We start from the raw sequence: 26,645 nt of genomic DNA on the forward strand, positions 1-26,645 counted from the left end.
GCGGCGCTTGAATAAGCACATACTTAATTTCACGATCTGAAAGTTACAAAACTTCTCGCGAAGTATTTCTATTTATAAAGGTTTTTGCCATGTTCTGATTGTAATTTTTTACCAAAAAAAAAAGCAGTAAACATGTTTTACTTGAGTTATGAAAAGTTTGAGTTAATGTGTTATGAAAATAAGCGGTATAAAAATGTCAATAACATCGGAATGATGGCATGAATATTAATGTCTGTATGAATAGTAAACATTGAATGAACAATGCCAAAATTTTAATATTAATTCGTTTCATCGTAAATTTTTATGCAGCTTTCGTTATAATGATATTTCTAAAATAATGTATATCTGTTCATTAATTCTTGATAAAAAAATATTAATATTTTACCTTTTTAATAATTATTTATTAATGTTTTTGTAGTCAAAATAGAACAAAGTATGAAGAACAAACTTCTTCAAGAAGCGCTAAAAAGTGTGCTCTATATTAGTAAGAGTACATTACAAGAAATATGGAAGACTATTAAACATGGTGTAACAACACCATTTAATCACCCAAAGGTAAATGATCCTGTAAAACAAAAACACTGGATAATAGATGAAACCATTAAAATCATAGGGAATAGAAGAAATCTTTGTCAAAGTGTTGTACATAGTGAAATGAAAAAAGCTACATTAAGAGACATTAACAAGAAATAAAACGAAGATGCAAAAACTGTTTGTTACCATTTTATGAATGGGGCAGGTTGTCACGTTGCGCCAACCTGCCCCGTATATCACTATGGTATCGATTGTTTTTAATAAAAGTATTATCTAATTACATTATCGAATTATTTGCAGACGTAACCATGAGAGCATATAAACGAAAAACAGAGCCAGGAAAAACACCTGCTGACGTTATGGAATAAGCTGTATGGTACGTGCTCATATTGAGTTTGAAGGTTGTTTCGCAAGACTATAATATAGGCGTGCGCACTCTAGCACGATATTGTAAAAAAATGAAAACGGATATACTGCAAACGGAACCTGGAGGTATTCCATCTTTTCTGCATGTAGGATACCAGAAGAACAGACAGGTATAAATATTTTTAAAGGTCCAAATTTTATTAGGTAAAAACTACGATATATTGTTTTAGATCATTAACATGAAAGACGAAGAGGCTTTATGTGACTATCTTAAAACTGCATCTGATATTATTATGGACTTACACTAAAGCAGGTTCGAATGTTGGCTTTTCAATATGCTACGACTCTTAATATTACGGTTCCAACATCTTGCTTGCATCAGCCTGATTGGTTTACTTCGTTCTTAAAACGACCACTTTATCAAACAAACATTATCCATCAGAACTCCAGAGGCTACTAGCCAAGCTAGAGCTTTAAGTTGTAATGAATACAATGTGCTACATTTTTTTAAAAATCTTAAAACAGTTTTAGACCGGCCGAAATTAACTGCGAGTGACATATATAACATGGATGAAACCTGTATTACCACCGTACAGAAACCAGGTAGAGTAGTGGCTCGTAAAGTATTTAAACAAATTGGCAGAATAACATCTGCAATACGGGGTACCCTAGTGAGACTGGCCATTGCTGTTTTAGCGTCAGGCAATTCAATTCCTTCGTATTTCATATTTCCTAGGAAAAACTATCGAGCGCACTTTATTCGAAGTGGTCCACCTGGCAGAATAGGTGATGCGAATTCCTCGAGATGGATGACCGAGACACATTTTATAAAATTTGCAGAGCATTTTATACACAGCGTAAGATGTTCAAAAGAAAAACCAGTGTTATTGATGCTCGATAATCATGATTCTTATTTGTCAATAACTACACTCGATAATTTCAAACAAAATGGAGTTATTGTTTTATCGTTTCCACCTCATTTCAGCCATAAACTTTGCAGCCTTTAGACCGAAGTATTTATGGTCCTCTAAAAAATACAACAACACCGCTTGCGATTTATGGATAACGAATAATCCGGTGGTGAATCAGCAGCGGTGGTGAAGTCAGCTCTACCCAATGCAATTACTCCAAAGAATATTATGGCTGGCTTTTAAGTATCTGGAATAAGTCCATTTAATTCGGATATATTCCCTCCTGAAGAGTTTATGGCTGCTTTTGCTACAGATCGACCAATTCAAACTGCTGCACTCATTGATCAATCTTGACCGGAACCAAATGAAGTTACTGTGCCAATTAACCATTATATAACCTGATTTATATCTGTCTTTGGAGCAGTGTGATTCGCTTCCACTCGTGTCGATTCAAATTATGCCACCAACTCAATTGGTTAATTCACATTATATTCCTCCTACAATATCAACTACCAAATTCTACCGTGCTAAATCTACATCGGCTAAATCATTTTCCAATGGTGCTTCTGCCCTTCCATCGACTTCCACCAACAATTTATTGACAAACTTAAGATCATTTCTTAAAGCTAACGACAGAAAAACAAATACCAAACGAGAAAGAAAAAGATGTTTCACTGCAATTCTCACCGACACACCAATTAAAAATGCTTTAGAAGAAAAAAAAAACGGGTGTGGCAGTCCAGTGGGACTGCCTGTAGAAGTTACACTTCTATACACGCATTTGCCGTTACAAATGTATTTGGGAGTCAATCTGCACAATCATTACATATGTAATGCTATAGGTAAGACATAGCAGAAAGAGAAACAGAATTAATAACAACTTACTAACAATTAATAAACAACATTTGACCTGTAATAGGAGTATAGTAAATGAAGGATTGAATTAATATTTTAATGAAAATATATATATTTTTGTTTTCATATATGTATAAAAGAAGTTGAATACAAAAATTTTTTTACACATACTCTGCAGTAAAATTCATTGTTTATTTTGTTATTAATATAAAAATACAATACAGTACACTGCAACATAATTCAATATAATAATACAATACAAATTAAAACGCAATATTCATAAGTATTTAAAAATAACAACAATATACATAACTTTTCTACTTACGCATATGTTGCGCGCGTATAGAAGTATAACTTCAAAAAGGCAGCACAGGAGAAGAACTGCTAGATTACTGCTAGAAAAGAAAAAATAATCGCAAAAAACTCTGCTTCCTCTTCAACCAAAACGACTGTTGCTAATGCCAAAAACAAATAATTCAAGAGAAAAATAAAGAAGAAGCGTCTATTAAATGGAGACACATTCCAATAGTCGACTTGGAGAACAGTGGATCGAATGAATTGAATGCAACTCTTCAGCAACCTTCAAATGAACTAATGGCAATATTGCTCCACGTAAATGTTAAAACTGCTATTGTAATGAATACTAACAGTATTTTCAAATAAAGATTTCTAATTATTTTATTAAAAAAAAAATTAGTTTTTTGAGTTCATACCTTCTTATTAAATACATTTACCTTCATTTTTTTGGCTTTTATTATTTTATATACCTACCTATTATTGATTACTGTTCCTTTGCATCTTTTTCAAGTGTAGTTATGTTTTATACCCATATGCCAACCTACCCCAAGAGCTATGACAATTTGCCCCAATCAAGGAGTAAATTGACATAGGTTGTAGAGCTATTCTTATTATTTTATATGTTGGAATACATCTAGAGATCTAGAAAAATAGGAAATATTGAAGTAATGTTCACTTTATCTTACGGTACCGCGAACTTTTCAAAACAATTAACATTAATCTTAAAAAAATGTAATAGACGAGTGTATGACAATCAACCCCGGTCTCCCCTATTATATATAGTTTAATTAAATAATGTAGCCTACAGTACACATTCCATATTTTCCAAAAAGGAGGGGAACTCAAAAATTAGTCTTGAGGAATTTTTAAATTTATCACTGAAGCATTATCAAAACAAGAAATGCTTTTAGTGCTTATACTTAAAATGCATGCAACATAGAGTCTTGCAAGGGCAAAATTATTAAAAAGCAGTAATGGTACTTTTCATGACTGCGTAGAAGTTAAAAAAACTGAAATGAAATATTTTAATCTGTCATTTTTAAGCACAAGCATACATTTAGACTGCTTTATACTGTTATTGGAATCCTCTTTTTACCGAAAAATATTTAGGGGCTTGCCAGCTATATGCACTAATTTATTTATAAATGATTATAGCTTTATTTTTCAGATCTATTTTTATAACAGAAAAGAGCTATGTATCTTATGAACCTATACGAAAAATGTATAACATAATTCCGGAAAACCCAAGCAGCAATCACATCGTTAAGAACGAAAGGTATTGTAAGTTGGGATAAATAAATAAGCCCTCTCAAAATAAATTATCCCGGAAAATATTCTGTCATCTCCAAGGATAAGAAGGAAAGTTTAGGCCATTATACGAAAATGCATTAGTCTGTATATGGCTGAATACGGTCCGAAAAACCCCATTCTACGAAAGATTAGATTTATCAACAAAAGCAAAAAACCCAAATTGTGGTTTTAAATAATGAGCAAATACAAAAAAATGGGTCAAAATAAATATACAAACGTTACTCATTAATCCAAATGTTTACATTTAATTATTCAATAGCTATTTAGTTTCACATATCTCCTATGTGGAAACATTGCATTTGAAGTGATATAAGTGTTTGTATTTCGCCAACGATAATCCCGAAAATTTCGAGATTTGTTGCAAAGAATAAATACTAAATGACAATACCAAGTGATTATAAAGTGAAAAGCACTAAAATAAGTGAAAATCAACAGCTAAAAATAATTCAGTGCAAGAAAGCAACATTTATAATAATAGAAAGAAGTAAGGTTATATTGATAAGATAAACAAAACAGCTGGTTTTAAACCGAAGTCATTGCTAAGGCGAATAGTTGTTAAAAAGCGTAAACAAACATCTATCAAGAAACTAGTTGCACTGGGAAGGGTGAATATCTCTTGATTTAACACTTACGGTTTACTACGATTAGCTTTTTCCTCAGCTTTTCTTTTTTCAGGGGTCGCTGTTCCTTACTCTTTATTGCCACCCATTTCTGTCCAACGGATCTTCGTCACATATTCTCTCTTAAGTCCTATGTAACACAGCCTTTCAAATTCTCCTCAGTTGTCCTCTACCTCTCCTTCCATCAACTGACAGCTCCTTTTTAGCCCACACAGTTTTCATCTCTACGTCTGACATGACCAAACCATTGTAGTCTTTCCTCTTAAATTTTTTTTGGGATTGCAGATATTGGAGTATTCCTACTGCAGATATCGCTATTGCTGTTCCTTACTCTTTATCACGAGTCATTTCTATCCATCGGATTTTCGTCACCTAAACCTTTCTCTGTCAAGTCCTCTGTCACAAAGTCCTTCCAAATTCTCCTTAGTTTTCCTCTACCTCTTCTTTCATCAACTGAGAGAATCGTTATAGAGTGACTGAGGCAGACACTCAGTAAGTTGAGAATGTAAAAGTTCCTTCTACATCTTTTGAAAAACCATCAACTGAAGAATCTAATGTCACTCAAGAACACAATGCCAACAAAAATCCTGATTACACCTAAGCAAATTCAACTATTTTCTAAAGCTGCACAACGCAAAGAAGCTCAAAGAGAAAGGAAGAGACATAAAAGTCGTATTTTAGCTAGTACACAGGTAATCCTTGTCTTTGTCAAGATTCTAAAATGTACAAGAATGAGAACAAGATGTTATTGTAAACCATAAAAAACATACCAACACGTAAAGCGAGTCACTAACATTAATGTACTATCAGAGACTATCTTTGGTGTTGTCAAACGAGGCAAAATGAAGATATGTTACAACTTAAAGAGTTTTTATGGTGTTATATTTATTATTATTTAAATCAGATTGAAATATCTTTTATTTAGGTTCTGTGAATTTTTTTTGTCATTGATTGCATTAGTGTTTTTTTTCATTTCTATTGATTCCTATATCTCCTTCTTCTTTTTGTTTTGGTCGGTTTTAATAGAACAATAAAATCTAGTTCCAAATTTAACATTAGTTAAAATTACTTATTGAACCTAAACCCAAGAAAAACTGATTTTGTACTAAGTATAGTATGTTCAAGAAACTAAATAAAGTTATATATATATATATATATATATATATATATATATATATATAGATTTATGTACATACAAACAAAAATAAATTGTTGAAATCTTAGTAAATGTCGAGGTACGCATTATATTTTATTTGAAAAAAATTAACGAGTTTAGGGCGGTAAACACATAAATTAAAAAATAATCGCTGGCCGCATTATACTATGAGCCAGTGAACTGCAAAAAAGCAAAAAACAGAAATATCATGAAAGTTATATAATAAATGGCAATCTAGTTGGCTTTAAGCCAAACTAAGAAGCAAATACAAGAGAGGTTATTGGCTTTTCTGTATTAAAATAATGATGCCATTGACATATGCAATTATGGTTCTGGAACAGAATTTAGATTTTTGAAAAATTCGTTCATAGCGTAACACAATTCTTAAATACTTTAAGCGTTAGTTAGTTTAGAACTCTATTTGCATTTGATAGTAGGATGCAAGCTTGCCACGCGTTTTGTGTCACATTACTTTAATGCTTTTAAAAGATGTACCACTAAGATTTAAAGTATAACTTGTGTATTTGCATAATTTGTTGGTTTAAAAAAAACCTTGAATTAAATTGTAGTTTGATAAAAAAACTACAACCTAGTATATTTAATTTACTTTACTTTATTTTCCACTGGTTGGCTCCATTACCGTAATCGTCTCCTGCTTCTTTTTTTATTGACTGGGGTCCTATAAGCCACTTTTACTATTATTATATTTTTTTTGTAAATATATTTCAAATATTTATTCTTGTGTGAGTAATATTAAATAATTTGTTTCCTTTCATCTACCAAAGACAATCTTCGACGTGGTATTCATTTAATATTATATAATCTATTGCCGATCTTCATTTTCGAGCACTCTATCTGTTATTTAAATTTATTTGACTAAATAACGTGTTACTGATTCTCAATTTAATCTCGAAAATGTCCCAATTTATATGCTTATTTTCTGTTTTTTTTTTAAATCTCTCACTGTTGGTCAGTTGGTCTTGACATTTTCAATTTTATAATTTTGCCATTGATTTCAATTATTTTCAATCAAGTATTTTATTTCTTATTTTCTGTAGTATTGCCAGTGCTTGGTAAAGCAGTGCTTTTTAGTGTAGTTAACCAACCACTCTCTAGCAGACTGTTTAGTGTAGTTCTTACATTTTACACTTGAGATAAGAATACCGCCGATGCCAGAAAGCCCTGCCTGTCGTAAGAGGCGACTAATGGGTAGGAATCGAGAGGTGGAGAGCCATCGCTTGAGGTGTCGGGTCTGTAGAAATGCACTCGAGGCGCTTAGGCATCGCGGTCACCGGTCTACACTCTCAGTATCCGAGACGAGACTCTCGTGGGACCACTCTACTCTCATTCCAAGAGAACCAGGTGAGGTTGAACGAGCTGAGCCCGTACGCACCTCTTTTGGCCTTACACCACCATTAGGGGCGCCGGTGTCTCGGCACGTACCCGCCTGGAGATTTAAGAGTGGTAGAGGAGAGATCCTCGGCGGCAACCTGTCTACGTGCGAGGTGTAAATTCCTCTGCCTGCGTCACCTGTCCGCCCTTGGGAGGACTAACGGATGGGTGTGCGTAATCGCAACACAGGTACTACGGAGAGGGTAGAGCCCATTTTGGCATCGGACTCGTAGGGGCAGTGGATGCGCTTGCGGTCGTATGCCAAAAGGCCAGGTATACCAGGGTCCTGCCAATTTTATAATTGGAGGGGCACGAACCATAGCCATGTGTCCACTACATTTTACCCCAAGCTAACACGTAAATTATCACTCAGATGTTTAAGTGTAGATCTGAGTTATACTGTCTATATATAGTAATTAATATAATTTTATATTTCATCAGTTGGCTTTACCTATATTAGTGGTCAGTTGGACTTTTGAACAGTTCATCATCAGCTTTTTTATTGTATCGATATAATTGGTTATATTCGTAGCTTTAAGCATTATCTCTGGCAGTGTAAAATTCTGCGACAACACTTTTAAAGATAAATTAATTGAGATTAATAAATAATGCCATATAAAGTATCTGTTACAAAACGGTTCCTGCACTTGGTTTTTATTAAATGTACTTTTAAAAATCGTCTTTCACAACTTTTAAAGTCTTTCACAGCATTTAAATTAGGTAAAGTTAACAGAGACTACGGAAAGTCATTCAAATTAGCAAATAGGGGATTACCGTCAAAAACGTTTTATTTGATCCACTTAAAAATATAATTCACTAGACTTTCAAATTTTATTGTAATATTCTGGTATTGTTAAGGTTTCCTCCATTCGTCATCGAATTTTTGCATCGTTTTTGGGTCTTGAGGATTATAAATTCAGGGCAATTATGACATTAGTGGTTAAAAACTTTGGCAACTGTTATTTACAAGCCATATCAGGCCATAACTGGATCTGCAAAGTAATTTTTTTTATTTTCATACAAGCTGTAATCAAGAAACGCTTGCATCTTTCCTAAAAATCCTGTTTTAATTTATCGTCTAAATCATTAATATTTTGCGTTACCGCAAAGTAAAATATTTTAAATTTTTTGTTTAAGAATCAGTTGCAGTATCGAATATTGATTTTCTCTCAACAAATGACTTAAATTAAATGTTTTCCTGTATATTATACTTCTTTAATAAACCTCTGTTGTTGTTGGCTATAGAATTCACGCAAAAAATATGTAATCGAACTGCTGAGCCGGCTGAGCGAACCATTTACCACCTTTTATGGATGTCAATCAAATCAAACACTGAGAATAACGGAAAACGGCTTCCAATCTGGAAGCCACATTGTTAAATAAAATGTTCTTTTGTCTAATTGTTGTTTGTCACTAACGATATATTTAATAAAAGGTGAATAAGAATAAGTAAACAACGAAATAGTTTCAGAACGAGTTTCAGAATAATGTTCAAAATAACGTTTATTTTTAACACAATTATTGTAGGAATGATAGTAAAATATTTCTCTATAAATAAAGTGTCTAAATATTTTGACAAAAAAAAAGACAGGTCGGCCATTATATTTGTTGTTATATTTGTTGTATGACGTGTTGCATCGTAAATCGTTTAAATACAAGGACCACCGTTTTTAAACCAAAAGGGATTCCGAAAAGTTATTATATAAAAATAAATATTTGTTTCGAATTAAAAATTATAACGTTTATTAAAGACAATATTACCTGCATTTAAAATTAACAAACCATTACTAATACATATCTTATATATCTATCAAAATTATAAAAAAATAGTCTTAAATTACAAAATTTACACCCATATCATCACTAATTTCTAAATCTTCCCAAGGCGTAGAAGCAGCAGTATTTATAAATAACGATACCAAACATTTATTTAAGTTTTCCGGTTGATACAGTATCTTAAATGAAGAACTTTATGCCATACTACAAGAATTAAAATACATTTCCATAGCACAAACCAAACATTACTTAATAATATCTGACTCACTAAATTCACTGAGACTCATACTCAAACCTTCACGAACAGCACTATAGCCATATTATTCAAAGAAACTCTACATAGTCTTCATCAAACAAAATAAAAAATAGTTTTCCTGTGGGTTCCATCTCATTCTTGAATCGAGGTAAATGAAAAGGCTGATCGCTGGGCTTACACAGCTGCGCAATTACCTTCATTAGCAAAACAATCAATTCCAGCCTCAGATATAAAGCAACTATTAAAATCGATGACCCTCAATTTATGGAAAGAAAAACGGAAGACATCTGCAAGTAAACTAAGAGAGATAAAAGAAGATACTGGTCCATGGAATCCATATTTAATCTACAGATTTTACCTAAGACATCCTAACTAGTGTTCGGTTAAGTCACTTCAAACTTACTCATGAGCTTCTCATTACTAATAACAAAGCACCAAAAAACAGGAAATGTGATATGCCAATAACAATAAAACATATGCTAACAGAATGTGATGGATTTGAAGCTTACAAACAATCGACATCTAGATATACAAACAACATGAACATTCTTAACCTTTATACCGACTGTTAACCTCTTTTCCAATTTCCTTAACAAATGTAACTTAACATGTAAGATATATCTAAATTCCTAAATTGTACACATTCTGTATTTTCTTTACAAGTTGTATCTCTCAGGTTGAAAATGATTATGTTTACATAATAAATAACACAATATATTAACTACTGTATGGCATTGCTTGTTCTAGTCAATTGTGACCACGTGTCACATCGGACGATTTGTCTCTGACCTGCTGTTAACTCATTAGTGATGTTATATTCTTATTGACCTCTTCTTTATATATTGGTAACCAGATCTAACTGCATTTTATTGATGTGATTGTCATCCATTTTTTTTTTGAGGTCTTTTATATTTGTATGCCACTTTTTGATTTATGTTTTTTTATAATTAATATTGATGCATCTTTCAATTGGTCTCTTTTCTTTATTGTTATAAGCACGTTTACACTTTTCAGATCTGTCTTATTAAGGCGCCAGTACACGGGGTGAGTATACGAGCTACGTGCCGGCTGTTTCACAAACATCTCGTCAACTAGGCCAGTGTACTGGATATACTTGCTTCGTTAGCTGCTTGTTAAAACGCTTTGGAAAAAGTTGAACTGCCGGCGACTACAATGTGTACTCACAGTAACTTGTGCACAAGTGACCAGTAGCATAGCAAGATGTCGGAAAAGCTTTCGAAAAAAGTGATTAAAAACCAATTAATTAGACGAGCAAGCGCAAAGTGAAAAGTGCATAAAAGGAACGTCTGGATGAAACCTTGGGTATGACGACATACTAATTATGTTGGTCCAAATACTTTACTGAAAGATCTGAAGAACGCAGATACTGCGGTTGATGGAAATATTTTAAAAATTATAGGTAAACAGTCTGATGAACTGGGAATGGTAGACAAAATGTCAAAACAGAACTCGACAATGAGGACTGGTTGCTGTTACAGCATTTATTAATTTAATGTTATACAATGTGAGATATTGTTGGTATACTTGTAAAAAAAATGAAATATTACTCGTGTTTCATTTTTGTGAACAGAATCTAAATATATTACGCTAGATAAACCACAAATACGCACAGTTTCAAAAATTATGCTTCTCTCCTTATATTCACGATTGTTATACTTTTATAAATCCGTATTCTTATCACGTATCAAGTTTAATAGGTCTTTTTTATATAAAATATACCTTTTTTCCTTTTTTATTTTATTTAAATACTCATTTAATTGATCTGGTTTTGCCAAGGTGTAAACATTTGAAAAATGTATTCTGGTAAAATTAGTGAAAACGTGATTTATAATGAATCCTAATTTATTTCTTGAGCTGCAGTGTGCAAGAATTATCACTTTAGGTAAAGAAGGGAATTAATAGCGGCTCGTGGCGGGAAGAGTGAGTGTTTCTCAGGGTAATATCTTACTGATATGGAATAGGTTTCTGAAGACAAATTCGATACAGAATAGAGCTCGTTTTAGTGTTGCACATTGATCAATGTGCAACATAATAGATATATATGTGTATATATATATATATATATATATATATATATATATATATATATATATTGTTATGATGTGTTTTTTGTTTGAATGATGAGCAATGAGTATTTTTAATAATATAATATATAGGGTTTTTATCGCGGTTCTCAAAGAATTAGCTTGTAAGTACTTTTTTAAATTATCTTTATTATAACTATTATGAAACACACATATATATCTAACCTAGTCAATGTAAATTTAAAATAAACTATCTTTAAACTGATATTCTTATAAAACTAATTAAATTCTATAGACAATCTAAAATTTAAACAAACTATCTTCAAAATTGAAATTGTTATGACACTAACTAAATTATATTAACAAAATTTTGTACCTTTCTTTCACTGAATGCCTAAATGAACTATTTTCCACTAAGTATATAGAATCTAATCACCACTGAATGTCTTCGTACTTCAGTTATCCTTGTTTTTTGTGAAATTACTTTTTTCAATTATCAGCTTCTACCAATTTAAGATATATTTTTCTTCACCAGCATCTATACACCACCAACCAAACCAGCAAACAGCATTTATATTTATTCTTCTTTTCAATATACCAATATCCAATTATTATAAGTTGATTTATACTAATCTCCAATCATAATATAATTTAATTTCTTCCAATATACCTTTTTTTATCTTCAATAATTATTTGTGTATAATTATAAATGTGCATTAAATTATATGCATAATTTTTAATCTTCATTTAACTCACTATATTAAACTATTGGACTATTTGTACTTGATTCACTGACTCTAACTAACTTTCATAATAAACTGCTTGACTTCTGACTAAAAAACTTAAAAACTCCAAAAACTTCTGAACAATTGACTTCACTAAGTAAATGTATCTATCTTCTAACTAACTTTCATGATAAAACTGCTAAAAACTTTTAAGAACTGCCAAAAACTGCCATCTTGAATCCAAATCACGGGTATTTATATCTTTTGGACATTCTAGAACCATCTCGTAAGATATCATGTTCCAATTTGTTCTATCAAATACTTGTCTGAATTTTCTGGAACAAACCATTTCGCAAACATGGCCATCTCCGGAGATCCAGAGAATTCCATTCTTTTCTATTAATAATTTTGTTTACATTTAGGCTTTTCAGATCAGAATATATAATTAAATTAGTAACTAACACTCTAATTTAATAAAATACACATTTCAAACAATATATTATTATAATAACCCCACTTATATTCGTATTATGATTCTTAATTTGACACTTGGAGTATGTATAGTTGGTTGCCTAGGCACATGGCTCACTTAAATCTATTATTTTACAATTTATTATATTTTTCTATTATATTTTTACAATTATTATATGCTAATTTCTTAAAAATGCCCTCACATAAATATATTTTTATTAAATTCTCTAGTATATAACTTATTTAAAACAACCAAATATCTAATATTATGTAGTATATAACTTATAAATTATTTTCTATAAACCCTAATCGTCACAATACCCCAAAAATAATATTTAAAATAAATAATTTACTTATTATTTTTTTAAATATTAATTTTCTCATACCTTATTAAATTTAATAAATTAATAATTCAATTTTTTTTTATTATTTAAAGTGTGTTAAATACATCCCTGTTCGCTGTCTATGTCAAAGCAGAGAACAACGGAGCACAGTTCGGCTATTCTATGGTCAAACTGTCAAATGGAGCAATGGATGCGATATCAGAGAATAAAATATAACCTTAATTAAAAATATAATAGATATGGTGTTCTGTTTATTTATAGACAAAATCTAGGAATTATTTCCATTCAAAATAACTTCATCAATATAAATTGGTAAGTTTTTCCACTTTATTATATTAGAAAGACATTTTTATAGCAATTATAGTATCTAACCCCAAATTATGATTTTTAGGGTATCAAACAATTTCCATATGTACAAAATTCAACAAGTATGATGTCAAATTTATTCACAACAAAGAAATCTACCATCTATCTATGAAATGGATCTATCAGTAAGTTATTAGTGTTATTATATTTGTGTTAAAGGTATAGAAATCATTATTCAATCTCTTCATGATATTGAAAAATGTCGTTGATATGAAATATGCCTCTTAGTCTGTTCTCTGCATCTATTAACACATAACTATTTAGTCCATTCTGATTTTCAATTGTATATGGACCTTCAAACATTGGTTGTAATTTCTTACAACGGTTTTCTTTAACATTACTTTTTCTAAGTGAACGAATTAACACTAGGTCTCCTTTTTGAAATGTGATTGGTTTTTTTATATTTCGATTTTGTCTTCTGATATATTTTTCAGCTTTCCTCCTAATTCGGTTATTTACTTTCTGCATTACTTGTTCTAACATATCCTGATTATATTCACTAATCCACTTTCTGTTTCCTATATGGCCAAACATTAAATATTCTGGTACTTCCTCTGTATTCAAATTATGTGTATTATTTAAAAAATACTCTACTTGTGGTATATGTTGCTGCCAAGTTTCATGTTGGTTTTGGCACAGTATCCTTAAATATTTTATAACTTCTTTAATATATCTTTCTGCAGGATTTGCCTGAGGATGTCTGATACTTGTAAAATGAATGTTGATTCCCTTTTTCTCACAAAATGCCCGAAATTTTTGGTTGTTAAAATATGTAGCATTATCTATTATGCAATTTCTAAATGGTCCTATTTCTTCGAAAAATTGATTAATATATAATTTTAATGTTTTAACATTTGTTCTGGAGCAGGGATATAGTTTAATAAATTTTGTATATAAATCAACTATCACTAGTATATGCTTTTTTCCTGTTGGACTGAGAACTAAATTTGAAATAAAATCCATGGAAACTGTATTTAGTTTTTCATATACAACATTAGATTTATATGTGTTCTGGTTTTTGAAATTCTTTTCTTTGTTTAGTTGACATATTGGGCATTGGGTAGTAATTTCTTTTGCTATACTTATGTCATTCTTTGCAAAATAATTGTCCCTAAATAGCATCCATAGCTTTCTTGAACCAATATGCATATAATTGTTATGTAAATTTTTCAATATTTTCTTTGCTAAAGTTCTAGTTATTACATATACTTCTATGCCATTTATTATTTTATAATATACTCCATCTTTCCTAAGGACTTTTTGTTTTTCACTCAAATTGATCTGATCTCTTATAATTTCTTCTTTAGAATATAATCCAGTACTTTCTACTAATTGATTTAATCCAATTTTTATTGTTCGCTGCCCTTTTTGTGGTGTATTTTCTAACCTTGATAAAGCATCTGCCACTATATTGGATTTTCCAGAAATGTATTTGATTTCAAAGCAGTATTCACTAAGTATTAGACTCCACCGATGTATTCTACTGTTTCCATATTTGTTATTTAATATAGACGTTAAAGCTTGGTGATCTGTTTCTATTGTAAATTCATTACCCAACAAATAAAATCTTAATTTTGTGACACAGTGTATTATACTTGCTAGTTCTAATTCTGAAACTGAGTAACCCTTTTCATGTGGCTTTGTGATTCTTGAAATGAATTGTATTGGGTATTCGACCCCATCATGTATTTGTAATAATACCCCTGATAATCTCTCTATTGATGCATCTGTTCTTAATATGAATGGCTGTGTGTAGTCAGGATAGTATATTTTCAAATTTGACAGAAAAATGTTTTTAATCTCTTGGAATGCTAGTTCTCTTCTCTGATCCCATCTCCATTTTACACCTTTTCTCAGTAGTTCAAGTAATGGAATTTCTTTTATACTTAGATCTGGTATCATCCTTTTATAATAATTAATTATTCCAATAAATCCTCTTAAAGTTCTTAAATTGTGTGGTGTTTTATATTCCTGAATGACTTGTGTCCGTTCTGGATCCATTTCGATTCCCTTAGTGTTAAGTTTATAACCTAGATATATGACTTCTTTTTGAAAAAATGTACATTTTTCTTGATTTATTTTTAGTCCAACTTTGTCTAATCTATTTATTATAGTTTTTAGGTGTTTCTCATGATCTTCAGCCGTTTTAGAAAAAATTAATATATCATCAATGTAGTGAATTACAAAATGTTCATATTGATCCAAAATATCATGAAGACATCTACATAGAGCACTGCAAGATGATTGAAGTCCAAATGGTACTACTTTGAATTGATATACTACTCCATCTATCTGAAATCCTGTATACTGTCTACTTTTTCTTTCTAGAGGTATTAACCAAAAGCTATGCTGTAAATCAATTTTAGTGAAAAATGACATTCCTGTAATTCTTCCTAATATTCCATCTATACTCATTGGTGCTTCAAATTGCTTTTCAGTAATCTTGTTAATATTCCTTGCATCCAAACATAACCTGATTTCACCTGATCTTTTTCGTACTACTACTATGGGGTTAATAAAACGTGTGTCTGCCTTCTCAATGATCCCATCTTCTAACATATCATTAATTGTTTTGTTTACTTCTTCTCTGTATTTATATGGTATTGGGTATGATTTTGTTTTAAAATCTTTTTCTTCTTTTACTTTTATACTATGGATATAATTCTGTGCAATTCTATTTTCTTTATTGACAAGTCCCTTGTGTTGCTGCAATATGGAAATGACTATTGATTTATATTCTTCAGGGCAATTTAAAACTTTCATTATATCTTCTTCTTTACAAATAAAATTATTCTTCATTATGTACTCATTATTCCTTGCTTCCAATTTTACGCACTCCGCCTCGTAGGCATCCATCTGCTTAAAATTTCCATTCCTTAAATATTCACTACAATAATTATTCTTTACATTCTTCTGGGACATTTCCCTATCATCAAAATACATTTCTTCTTCATAAACATCATTATTTTCTTTTAATAATATCCTATCAACTCTTATTCCTTCTTCTACCTCATCTTTCTGCATAAATTTAATTATTTGCCCTTCCAAAGTTACCATTTTTTCTTCAAAATCTATCTTTACTTTCTTCTTTTCCAATTCATCATTTCCCATTAATATATCAACACATAAATCCTTGACAATAAATCCTTGCATATTAATTTCTTTATTAAGAATATTAATTTTAAAATTGGCTAGTTTATCAATTTCACCCAACTTCTTATTATTTGCACCAATAATTTTAATTTTTGGAATCTTTATTATATCTGATAGTTTTAATGTATTAAAAATAAAATTCTCCGAGACTAAAGTACTTTCTGAACCAGTATCTATCATAATCTTAATCATTTTATTTTTGGCCAAAGCATTTATATAAATTAAATTAATAGATTCAATAATTTTCTCTTCATCTAAAGAAATAAATTCAGAAGGTTTTTCATAATAGCAATGGCCTAACTTGTAATTCAGAAAGTTTACTGCACAAAATTTTGATTATTAGAATTGTCAGATTGTATCTGACCACTTGGATCTGATGTACTATGTCTTTCACTACTATGACTTCTACTCACATTTTCTTGCCTTGTACGATTTCGTTCCCTGTCTTCGCAGCTCCTATTCCTTCGAACACAATTTACCTGTCTGTTATAGTTAGGTCGCTCTGTATTTCTTCTATTGTTAAAATCTTGTCTATTATTATTAGTACTGTTATTAAAATGTTGTCTATTATAATTAGTATTATTATTAAAATTTTGTCTATTATAACTAGTATTATTATTAAAGTTCTGTCTATTTGGATTAGTGTTAGTATTATTAAAATTTTGTAAATTATCACCATACCTAGTATTATTGTTATATGATTGTCTATATTGTTGATTATCATTTTTATTATATTGAAAAGTATTGTTGTTTTTTCTGTTGTTATTATTACTTGTCATATTGCCTCTTTGTATTCTTTGAATAAAATTAATAAAACTATCTATTGTTTGAATATTTTGTACAGTTACGGTTTGCACAACATCAGCATCAAAATGTCTAGATACATTTAAGACTGTTTCATCCTCTCTAAGTGGTGGTTCTAAATATTTTGCAACTGTTATCAATTTCAATGCATAATCTACCATATTTGATTTTAAATTTTGATTATACTTTCCAAAATATAGAATTTCTCTAAACTTTGCTTGCTCTAATTCACCCCAATAATAATTTAAAAATTTATTTTCAAATGTTTGAAAGTTATCTAAATCATTTTCAATACTAGCAAACCAAGTTGCTGCATTGTCATTTAATGTCACTCTAATATAATCTTTAATATCATTAATATTATTCACAAATCTTAATTTATGTTTTAAACTATTTATGTATACTCTAGGATGCAAATTTTTTATATTACCAGAGAATTTAATCCCAGTCTCATTTGTTAAATTTAAATAAGGTCTCCCTATGTCTCTCATTTGTGAAATATCATCTATTCTCTGTTCCACATTTCTTATTTGATTACTATTTATTTGGATATTTTGTTGTATATCGTCTAATTTTTCTTCTGTGTTTCTCCTGTCTTCGTTAATTTTTACTTCTAAGTTACATTTCTGTAACTCTATTTTCTGTTCTATATCTATCTTATTATCTTGAATAATCCTCTTTACTTCTGTCCTCTCATTGTCTATCCGTTTCTTGTAGTCATTCCGTATACTTTTTATTTCATTTGCTACTTTTTTCTCTGCAGCTTCAAGTTTTTTATCCATTTGTTTTACAATTTTATTATTATTATCTTCTATTTTCTTTTCTAATTTTCTATAATTCTCTTCCAATTTCTGTTCCATTTTTTTCATGTCTTCTTTGACTTCTTTTGAATTCTCTTCCAATTTTTTTATGTCTTCTTTGATTTCTTTTGAATTCTCTTCCATTTTCTGTTCCATTTTTTTCATGTCTTCTTTGATTTCTTTTGAATTCTCTTCCATTGTCTTGTTCATCTGCATCATTAATGACATCAAAGCTGCCATATTGACATTTTCCTCTCTTTCTGGATTCATTTCTGCAGTGTCTTGTGGAACTTGAACTAAACTCTCCTCTTGTATAGGTTGTGTTTCTACTTCCACATCTTCTTCATTCTTTTTGCTTCTTGTACCTTTCTTTCCTTGAGACATTTTGAGACTTTACTTGTTCAAATATAATTAAAAATAAAATCTATAATTTTTCCTTTCTACTGATAATTAATTTAATTATATGAGAGCACTTATCTTCCCAAACTAATTCTTTTAAATAGAGAGCCACCGCGTTGGGTGCCAAATTGTTATGATGTGTTTTTTGTTTGAATGATGAGCAATGAGTATTTTTAATAATATAATATATAGGGTTTTTATCGCGGTTCTCAAAGAATTAGCTTGTAAGTACTTTTTTAAATTATCTTTATTATAACTATTATGAAACACACATATATATCTAACCTAGTCAATGTAAATTTAAAATAAACTATCTTTAAACTGATATTCTTATAAAACTAATTAAATTCTATAGACAATCTAAAATTTAAACAAACTATCTTCAAAATTGAAATTGTTATGACACTAACTAAATTATATTAACAAAATTTTGTACCTTTCTTTCACTGAATGCCTAAATGAACTATTTTCCACTAAGTATATAGAATCTAATCACCACTGAATGTCTTCGTACTTCAGTTATCCTTGTTTTTTGTGAAATTACTTTTTTCAATTATCAGCTTCTACCAATTTAAGATATATTTTTCTTCACCAGCATCTATACACCACCAACCAAACCAGCAAACAGCATTTATATTTATTCTTCTTTTCAATATACCAATATCCAATTATTATAAGTTGATTTATACTAATCTCCAATCATAATATAATTTAATTTCTTCCAATATACCTTTTTTTATCTTCAATAATTATTTGTGTATAATTATAAATGTGCATTAAATTATATGCATAATTTTTAATCTTCATTTAACTCACTATATTAAACTATTGGACTATTTGTACTTGATTCACTGACTCTAACTAACTTTCATAATAAACTGCTTGACTTCTGACTAAAAAACTTAAAAACTCCAAAAACTTCTGAACAATTGACTTCACTAAGTAAATGTATCTATCTTCTAACTAACTTTCATGATAAAACTGCTAAAAACTTTTAAGAACTGCCAAAAACTGCCATCTTGAATCCAAATCACGGGTATTTATATGTTTTGGACATTCTAGAACCATCTCGTAAGATATCATGTTCCAATTTGTTCTATCAAATACTTGTCTGAATTTTCTGGAACAAACCATTTCGCAAACATGGCCATCTCCGGAGATCCAGAGAATTCCATTCTTTTCTATTAATAATTTTGTTTACATTTAGGCTTTTCAGATCAGAATATATAATTAAATTAGTAACTAACACTCTAATTTAATAAAATACACATTTCAAACAATATATTATTATAATAACCCCACTTATATTCGTATTATGATTCTTAATTTGACACTTGGAGTATGTATAGTTGGTTGCCTAGGCACATGGCTCACTTAAATCTATTATTTTACAATTTATTATATTTTTCTATTATATTTTTACAATTATTATATGCTAATTTCTTAAAAATGCCCTCACATAAATATATTTTTATTAAATTCTCTAGTATATAACTTATTTAAAACAACCAAATATCTAATATTATGTAGTATATAACTTATAAATTATTTTCTATAAACCCTAATCGTCACAATATATATATATATATATATATATATATATATATATATATATATATATATATATATATATATATCAGAATTTTCTTTCGAAGATATTCTTCTATGTCTGTACCAGCCCTCCAAAGGGACTTCAGGCATGCTACAGGAGTTAGAGTATCGTTGGCTACAATAAGAAGAACAATTTTGGAGTCAGGTTTCAGTATTCGTCAACCAATAAGACTTCCTTAGCTTCAACTTATACATATTTTGCACCGCCTCCAGTGGACTCCAGAACACATACAGCTCCCCTAACAGTTTTTGTATTTGTGCTATTTTCAGACGAGACCAGAATGTCTTTAAATAGTGATAGCCGGCGAATTCCTGTTTTGCGAGAGCCAACAAGAGCTGCAAAACTAGCACCTGCCCATTTCATACTTCCTTTCGCTGGTGGCAGTGTTATCTTTTGAGCAGGTAATATGGCAGCTGACTCACGAAAATGGTGGTTATTGACGGGACTCTAACAAGATAAAGGTACATCACATGAATTTTAGAACATCTTGTGAGATTATTGCGAGGAGCTGTGGGTGAAAATTTTGTATTTATGGGTAATATCGCCCGCCGCATAAGACTCAATCGGTTAATAATTATCTTAAGACAGGACATTTTGGACATGAACCCCATTGAACATGCATGGGATATGTTCTCAAGAGCTGTTCATGCCTGAAGGAATCTTCCTAAAACTCATGATCTTATAATTGCGTGTACTGCAAAATGGGAGAATCTGCCACAGGAAATAATTGATCGATTTGTTAGAGCTATTAGAGCTCGAATTTAGGCAAGCATCGATGCTTGTGGTGTAATTACCGGAATTAAAAATTGTTAAATATATTTTAATTAGAAATATTTTTTTTAATTTTTAATTTATTCACGAAATTAAAAGAAGTTGGAATTATTAAAATGAGTGAAGAATTTATATATGTATTAGTTAGATATACATTTACAGGTCCTTGGTACAAGATCAACATACGAAACAAACGGTAGTTGCCAAAGAATCGGAACTGAAACAACTACATGAGTCCTCATTGGCACTAAATCCTTCGAAAACTAAGGCTTTGCAGAAGTTAAAGAAGTATGTATTAAATCCAGTTAGTCAGGAATTTTACGATTCTTTGAATTCAAATTCAAGAGTCCAAGAAATAATATCGTTTAATGATATCGACAGCGAGGACAACAGTAGTGGCACAGAAGATTGAACTTTAATAACTTTACTTTACTTACTTTAATTCACTGTACATTTCATAAATAAATAAATTTTAAATTTATTAATAACGTTTTGTCAGAGATTTTTTACAAAAAAATCATATATCCCCTTACACACCGCATTAGTTCAGCACAAAAACTACATATTATATGCAACAAAATTTTACATAAATTCCATTGCAAGATTTCTGTTAATTTTTATAAAAACGGACGTTTAATGGAAATTAACCTACACATTTAAACAAATGAACATTATTCTAGAATATCTATAAATATTATCATTAAAATTTCCAATTCTTTGGGAAATTAGGGTTTTTCAATTTTATGTAAAACATTAAAAATTCCGATATGTTGTTTTTGTAAATAAGTCTTCTGTTTTAAATACACTCGCGATCATAAAATCCGGGTCATCTTGAAAATTTCAAGTTTCTTAAATATTTTTGCCTCTGGTGCAGTAATAACCTTTTTTTTGGCTAATGTATTTTTTATTTGTCATCAATGTTTGTTTTGAAAGAAAAAAAAATGATTTTTTATTGTTTTTATTGAAAAAAAAACAAAAAACAAATCAAATTGTTGATAAAACAGACATACGAAAAAAAAAATGGAAAATACAGAACATGGTAAAAAATCAGTGAAATTTCAATGACCAATATCGTGTATTGCCTCCCCTTGCTCTAATAACGTCTTGCAGACGACGGGGCATACTCTCAATTTTTCTCCGGATTACATGTTGTGGTATGTTATTCCACTCTCTCACTAACAGATCCTTAAGCTCCTGTGCGTTGTTAGGAGGAGGTGTATGGGTTTGAATACGTTTTTTCAAATCGTCCCAGAGATGTTCGATGGGATTCAGGTCCGGAGACCTAGCTGGCCAAGGTACCCTCGTAATTCCAACTTCGTCCAAGTATTACATACTGATCCTGGCAACGTGCGGTCGCACGTTGTCCTGCATAAAAACGGCGTTTTCTCCAAGCCCTGCCATGTTGGGCATAACATGTTCTTCCGGAATCTCCGTAATGTACCTTCGTGCAGTTAGGGACCCATTTTCGATGAAGGGTAATTCTGCGTGGAAGTCGAAAGATATACCTCCCGAAGCCATGACCGCGCCTCCACCAAATGGCATTCTTGGAGCAATGCAAGCTTGTGAAAATCGTTCACCGGCTCTCCTCCAAACTCTTACACGTCCATCGGATCCAGTTAGGTAGAAACGGGATTCATCGGAGAATAACACTTTGCTACAATCGTTAATTCCTTAATGCGCGTATTGTCGAGCAAAAGCTAGTCGTGCAATTCGAGGCACCCGGCGAAGTGGCGGTCCTCTAGCCATTACCCGAGAAGATAGTCAAGAAGAACGAAGTCTTCTTCTGACTGTTGCAACACTAAATTTGCGATTTCGTACTTCCTCTAGACGATTTTGATGCATAACCGCAGTTGAGGTCCGGTTTCGTAAAGCCTAAAACACAAGGAAACGGTCATCTAGTGCCTTGGTCGTTCTTCTTCGTCCAGAGCCAGGTCGCCTGGTTAGCAAACTTGCCTCCAGAAAGCGTTGAAGCACTCGTTGAACCGTAGAAAGGCTTACGCCAACAGTTCTTGCGACTTATCGTTGAGTGTGACCGTCTTCCACAAGTGCAACAATTTGTGCCGTTTCAACAACAGTCAAAGGCATTTTTGTGAAAAAATAAACACTAATAATGGCACTAATAAACACTAATGGTGGCAATAATAAACGTTTGTCCGTTGCATTTGAACAGAAAGTCGAAGTACAAACGAGATATTTAAAACAAGCGGAGTTACAGGTAGCGTTCATTTTGGGAAGTGTGCACTTTACCGCGAAATCGGCACTATTGGAATTCTTTGTTACAAAGAACAACCGCAACAATTCTCAGAAACATGCATTAGTTTGTATTTGTGTTATTATTTACGATAAAGCTCGTTAAAAATGAAATATCGGTGATTTTCAAGGTGACCCTATTTTATGATCGCGAGTGTAATATACACTATTAAAAACGCAAAGGAGCCACGTATAAAGATCTTCACAGTTTTGAACTAATGCTTTTATGATTATATTATTTTTAATTAATTACATTTGCTTAAGGCTTTTGGCTATAAATATAGCAAAATTTTTGTTACTGAACTGTAAATTTTGTTGTGAAAATAAAAAATTAAAAAAAAGTGATAAATGTAAAAAATTCGATTTATTTTTTTATTAACAGAGTAGCTAAAAAATATTTTAAAACTAAAATAATAGCATGTATGAGTACGTCTTAGTCGCCAAACTTCTGCGAAACGTCCATGCGTGCTTTCGTTGCATTTAAAATAGTTTCTTGATTAGTTATTCTTCCCAGGTTTCCATGAAAACTTTCTTGATGTCTTAGTGGCTGAAGATCCTTCAGGCGCTTCCCTAGTGTATCCCAAATCTGTTTAATGGGATTTCAATCTTGACTCCTTGCTAGCCACTCCATAACCTCAATATTTTGGTTTGTCAAATAATTTTGCAGCATCCTGGACCCGTGTGGTCTTGCATTATCTTTCTGAAAGACAAATTCTAGACTCATGTTTTCAGCAAATGGGACAACATATGGTTCAAGAACTTTGTTAATGTACCGCTCTGCCGTTACCCAACCTCGCCGAATAACTACTAGGTCAGACCGGTATTTAAAGTTATCCTACTACAAACCATAATTGAACCTGGACTGTTAGTTGAATTCTTTAATCCAAAAGCTCTCACCTAGTCTTCTCCATTTAACATGTTTATCAACATGTTTTTAAAAAACTGGACTCGTTAGTAAACATCACGTTACTACATTGGTTACGCCATGTTTTAATTCATGTATTCGCCCTTAAGCAAGCGTCTGGCTCTACGATGTGAAGGAATCAAAAGAGGTACTGGCTTTTCGTATTCAAACTATCTTAGTAAAGAAGACAACGTATAATTTAAGTATTTATTCTTGTTCCCGTAGCTTCTAACTATAGCACTTCGTAGCACTTCGATGATCTCTGACGCCCAATAGTTATAAAAGTCGATCCTTTCTAGCTGTAGTCGCCCTTGCACGATGCTTCTATATTGTCTTCTAATAACTCTATACATTTCATGCCTGGTCCAGGCTCTATTTATTGCAGCACGACTAGCATTTAACATTTCTGCTGTACGCTCTTGAGTAACCTTCTTGAATTAAAGTTATTGCCCTAGCAATTTAAATCTCTGTAAGATATACTCTGCGTCTTCGTGGCCTTCCAAACACATCAAAATCCATCAATAATGCTTATTAATTTCAATGTAAATATAGACAGAAATTCAATAACGAAATAAATGTGATTCTAAAATGTTGTGCTTTTTAATTGAATACAAAAAAAACGAAAATAAGAAAATTGTTTCTTTTTTTATTTAAAAAAATTATATGTGTCTACTGGGTGGACGTACATATTTAAGTTTTTACCTAATGCAATAAAGAAAATATATTAAATTAAGTGGCTCCTTTTTCGTTTTGATCAGTGTGTATATACATTCAAGCAAAAAATATTTAGACCAGTGTATTGTGCTATCATTTTATCAAGCTTAAAACAAGAAATTTGCACAGAAGAGGGTGAACCATTCCATTTTAGAAGCAAACAAGAGAAACACAAGAAAAACTAAAACTAAGTGTATATTAGACGTAATAGAAAAATTAGAAAGATGAAATTGTAATAAAATGGAACCTAAACAAAGATAGAAAGATTGGAATGTTAATAATATTGAGTAATAAGTAGGACAGTTAATATGGTGGTAAAATAAGCAGTAAATAACTACACTAACGACTTAAGAAAGTCATAAAAATATCGACATACATCGAGAAGTATCAAAATATATTAATTTCATTCAAAGAAGAAAATTTATAGCATTAAATTAGATCATTATCTTATTTTAATACCTTTTCTTATCTTTAAATTTTTAAAATTCTTAGTTAACTGCTTACATTTGTATTTGCTTAACTGCTTAAATAATGTAATTTTATTTACAAAACTATTTTAATCGTATTGAACATATATTTTTTCTTATGTATCAAAGTTTGTTTATGATTTTTGATCTTTTTTTTTATATTAATCATTTTTGCATACAACTTACCTTTTTTTATTACTTTTAGAGAAAAAATTGTTTGAGAGTACAAGTTGATGGTACGGCACTCAGCAACACGGTACAGAAGCCGAACAGCAAAGAGTCATTAACCGTTTGAAAGATCAGAAATCGAGAATCGTTTTACCGACGTAGGTTTTCGGGAGTCAACAGGTGAGCTGCGGATGGGGAACTGCTCCGGGAGCAGCCGTCCAAACACTTCTCCGGGCCCTAGAAGTGGCGTCGGCGCCGTGACGCCAGATCAACATGTGCGAGTCCAAGATACACACGACGCTCTCGCATCTATTCTGGGGACGCTCTCTCGGAGACCGTTCATCCATTTTATGGGAATTTACAATTGCTGGAGGATAGTAGAGGCAAGACAAACAACGTGAATTTTTTATTATGCACAGACCACTCATATAAAAAATTAGGTTTCCAAATCGTAAACTGTTTCGAAAGAATTTTAATAACATTATTTATAAAGTTTTTATTGTTTTTTTTTTAGACAAAAGCAATATACACACGTCAAAAACACCTATCTTAATAGCTTTAAATCAGTGTTAGCTGCAAATACAAAAATAAATTTAAGTTTTTAATCTTTTTTGTTGTTGAATTAAACTGGAAATTCGACTCTCTTTATCAAAATTCTACGTCTGGTCGACTCTTCTCTATAAAGTTAAAACCTGGACCCTTAGAACATCAGCAGTAAATAGATTGGGGGTCTGTGAAATGTAGATCTACCGGAGAATCCTCAAGATTTCATGGGCATCGCATACTTCAAACGAAGAAGTACTGCAGAGAATAGACAAGGAACGAGAACGTTTGGATACAGTGAAAAACAGACCAAATACTGAGAAATAATAAGTACCAATACCTTTAACTAATAGTGAAAGGAAAGATCGAGAAAATAGAAAGGGCCCTTTAAAAGAAGGAATTATAGTAAACAGCCGTGCCTTAATAATGTTAGTATTTAGATGACAGTTCAAATTCAACTCGGGTTATCGATATTTGAGTATCAAGAGTTTATATTATAATTATTTATATTTTTATAGGATTTTTCTGTTTAATAATTAAGGGTTTCTGTTTACCTTAATACAAGCTTATAAGTTAGGTTAGAAAAAAGTATATACTAAGAGTGATGACGTAAATTAAGATTTGAGAAAAAAATA

The 26,645-nt window shown here is 31.1% G+C and overlaps 1 protein-coding gene across 5 annotated transcripts in view; it reads right to left on the bottom strand.

Annotated features, from left to right (window-relative positions):
• LOC140448063 (ras-related protein Rap-2b) overlaps positions 1 to 26,645 on the bottom strand; it is a 431,656-nt gene that overhangs the window by 395,226 nt on the left and 9,785 nt on the right. For 4 of the 5 annotated variants that reach the window (XM_072541116.1, XM_072541115.1, XM_072541114.1 and 1 more), the window contains exon 1: positions 25,486 to 25,618. The exons of the other annotated variant lie outside the window; for it this stretch is intronic. The gene's annotated coding sequence lies outside the window, so the exon portion shown is untranslated. Of the gene's footprint in view, positions 1 to 25,485; positions 25,619 to 26,645 lie in introns of those variants that run through there. 5 annotated transcript variants of the gene reach the window in all.

This window comes from Diabrotica undecimpunctata, chromosome 8, assembly GCF_040954645.1.
Source record: "Diabrotica undecimpunctata isolate CICGRU chromosome 8, icDiaUnde3, whole genome shotgun sequence".
NCBI lineage: Eukaryota > Metazoa > Arthropoda > Insecta > Coleoptera > Chrysomelidae > Diabrotica > Diabrotica undecimpunctata.